General features: G+C 37.9%; 1 non-coding gene across 1 annotated transcript; it reads left to right on the top strand.

Annotated features, from left to right (window-relative positions):
• The first annotated feature begins 2,878 nt into the window (after positions 1 to 2,878).
• On the top strand, positions 2,879 to 2,985 carry LOC121225409 (small nucleolar RNA R71). Its single transcript, XR_005923283.1, has one exon. It is a non-coding gene; the product is annotated as a small nucleolar RNA R71 (small nucleolar RNA).
• Positions 2,986 to 3,724: the final 739 nt, after the last annotated feature.

Genomic DNA, 3,724 nt, shown 5'->3' on the forward strand with positions numbered 1-3,724 from the left:
ATATGTCATGTATGCAGAATATCATGCCCATATTTGAATCAAACAATCACAGTCAAGTCATTCATATCACCAACATATATTCACAATCAAATCCGTCAACCACACAGTCCAAGCAGTCACTTGCCCACAAGGGCAAAACAGTCATTTTTCATATTATAAGGGTATTTTCGTAATTTTACCAAAAATCAGGGTTTTCCATGTTCATTACAATTGTCAATATTTCCGATTGTTTAAACAATGATCTTTAACCCAGTTATCAAATTCGGGCTTTTGGGCCCAAAACCCCTAATGGGCCCTACGAATGTTGATTTAGCCCACTAAGCCTGCTTAACCCAAATTTTACAACAATACTAACCGTGTTAACATGCAACTTTTCCAAATTCCATTTTCTATCAATTTTACCCAAATGGGCCCAAAAGCCCATTTGACCCAATTCCTGCCCATTGAGGCCCAACTTACCATCGTGCACAAAATTGAGTTCTTACCCATTCCATCGATCCAAACACTGACCTTATCGTATTTATCGCATCTATACCCACACACAACATTACAAGTTCCCGAAATGCCAGTATTTTAGCATTTCGACTTCTCAGCAGATATTAATCTAAGCTACTACGAGGGTTAGTACACACCTGTTGTGGGTTGAAGTTGAAACGTTTCCATAATCAATCACCTACAATAACCACCACCTGTCACTCAAACTTATCTAATCCAATATCAATATATGTAAATCCTACGCACATCAGTCATACGGAACATAAGGGCATGTTCGTCATTTTACCATACAAGGGTATTACAGTCACTTTACCCTACAGGGGCTTTACGATTTTTTTACCTATTAGGGGTATTTTAGTCATTTCATCCTACAAGGGTGTTTTGGTAAATCTACAAACCAAGGGTATTTCAGTAATTTTGTAAACCAATGGTATTTCTATAATTTTTAGAAAGTCAAGGGTATTTCTGTAATTTTTTAAATTAGGGGTATTTTGGTAATTTTACAAATTGAGGGTATTTCGGTAATTTCACAAACTAGTGGTATTTCGGTAATTTTACAAACTAGGGGTATTTTGGTAATTCTATCCTACAGGCGTATTTCAGTAATTTCACAATTGAGGGTAAAACGGTAATTTTGTAAACTGAGGGTAAAATGGTAATTTTGTAAATCTAGGGTAAAACGGTAATTTTGTAAACTGAGGGTAAAATGGTAATTCTACAAATCGAGGGTATTTCAGTAATTTGGTAAACTAAAGTATTTTAAACAGGGATAACAATACGAATGGGCCTAAAGCCTATTCTCGGCCCAAATGGGCCCACAAGCTCGTGTGACCCTTTTAGCCCAAATCTAGCCACAAATATGAGATTCACCTAGCCTAGTCCAATATTTACTACATAATCAAACAACTTATCCAATTGGGCCCGTAGGCCCATTAGGCCCACATGACTCTTTTCGGCCCATCGCAGCCCGAAGTAGCCATCCCACAGCTAGAGTAGCGAGAAAATACACACCTGATAGGAGACTGGAGTTAATCCACGCTCCGAGCACTCTTAGCCGACGCCTAACCCAAACGAGCACGCCATACAGCGAAAGGGATTAGCCAAGAAAAAGTACCTTTACTCTCCTCATGGTTCCCTCTATTTAAAGCGAGCTTCACAACCACTCTTATGTTAGCTTCCGGATGTGGGATCCCTCCAACATCAGAGTTTAAATTCAACAGCAACTCTTGCCGCCCCCTGTTAGCAAAATAAATGCTCCTTGCTTGCCATGGGATTCAAACCCATGCCTCCCCTCAGATGCTCAACACGCTACTTGCCACTAAGCCACAAGGCTTTTTGTGTCATATTTTATCCCCAATTAATTATAAGGTCTAAAGGCCAAAGTCCAGGTTCCCTTAAAAAAACCAAAATAAATTGCAAGAGCCAAGGCTTGAACCCAGGCTCCCATACAACCTTAATGACGCCACAACCACTAAACTACAAGCTTCCTTGTGTCATTTATTTAACATAATAATTTAAAAACCCTCATCCAAGCATCCAGGTTTTTTTTTTCACTTAATACCAAAATTTTTGCTAAAGCCCAAGTTTGAACCCAAGATTTCTCTAACACTTCTCAGGGCTATTAACCACCAAAGCAGACATTTAATTGTGTCATTTCATTGCACAATTAAATACCTATATACAACCTCCTTACGGATCCGCACTCAAGGCCCAATACTTCTAGGCCCAAATTCGGGGTGTTACATTACTTGACTTTGGATTAAGGCATCGTTTTTCGCCATGTACGCCTTCAAAAAGTTCTTCATGACTCAGCTTGTGGTGATTTTGGAACTTGTTGATTAAACCCTTTGGGGTTGACTTGGTCTATGTTGCATGTAGTTGTTCAGTCTATTTCGTTGGTTACTCTAAGAAAAGTTTGGATGATTGCGCCATGAAGGATTACAGAAGTTGGATTGTGGTCCTTGTCCACTTCTATTTTGGTATTGATTCCCCACGTAATATATTAACTCAGAATTTGATAGGAATTCTCGAAAGAATGACCATCTCAAAAGTATACATAGGAAATAACCTCGAACTGACTTGGTAAATAGGCTGCAAAATTATTAGAACCATTAGCGGTAAACTATTTCAACATTAAAGAAATAGAAGATATATGAGCTAAGAGTGATGTCAACGCGTCCACTTCGTGTACTCTGGTTACTAGTCTTCTTGAAGTTGCTCGATTTGTTGGCCATTGGTAGTTGTTGCTAGTGATCCTCTCAATGATCTCGTAAGCCTTATTTAAGACATAGAGAAAATAGCACCATCCGCAGAAGCATCTACCATCAAGCTTTTGTGTGTATTGAGACTGTTATAAAACGTCAGCAACTGGATGCAATGTGGAATCCCATTATGAGGACACTTACGAAGTAATTCCTTGAATCTTTCCTACACATCGTACAAGGATTTTTCATTCAATTGTGAAAAAGTGGTTATCTCGTTTCACAACTTAGTGTTTTTGCTTGGTGGGAAATATTTTACAAGTAATTGTTCTACTAATTCTTGTAATGTAGATATTAAACTTTGGGGCAATGAATTTAAGCCATGCCCATGCTCAATCTCGCAACGAGTATGGAAATAGCTTCAACCTCAATGCATCTTCAATCACACCTACTATCTTAAACGAATCACTCACCTCCATGAATAATCAAAGGTGAAGGTGTGGATCTTCCATAGGCATTCCACTAAACTGGCCCACCATTTGGAGCATTTGAAACATCTCTTATTTCAATTCAAATTGGGGTGCCTCAATTTTCAGCCTCCTGATTCTCGAATTTTACTCACTGAAGAGTGGCACAATGCATTGTCTTATGGCATGATCCCTATTATCAGTAATAAGGATTGGATTGTGCAAATGATTGCCTCCATTTCCTTGTCTAGCATTCTGATTTCCAAGGTCCATCTCAACTTGTCTTTGAACTGATCATTCACGTCTTTTCTGTCTAAACATTTCTCAATTTCAAGGTCTACGGGTAATAAATCGATGATTTGATCTATGCTCATAAACACCTGAAAAATAAATCACAAAAAATAAAAAATAAATTAGTAAATTTAGAATTTAGAATTTAGATAAAAATGAAAGAAAAACCAAATTGAATAGAATAATTTCATAAAAAATGATTAAGGCAACAGTCTCCGGCAACAACGCCAAAAACTTGTAATGCTTAGATTTGTACAAGTGTACTCAATT

Source organism: Gossypium hirsutum, chromosome A03 (genome assembly GCF_007990345.1).
Source record: "Gossypium hirsutum isolate 1008001.06 chromosome A03, Gossypium_hirsutum_v2.1, whole genome shotgun sequence".
Lineage (NCBI taxonomy): Eukaryota > Viridiplantae > Streptophyta > Magnoliopsida > Malvales > Malvaceae > Gossypium > Gossypium hirsutum.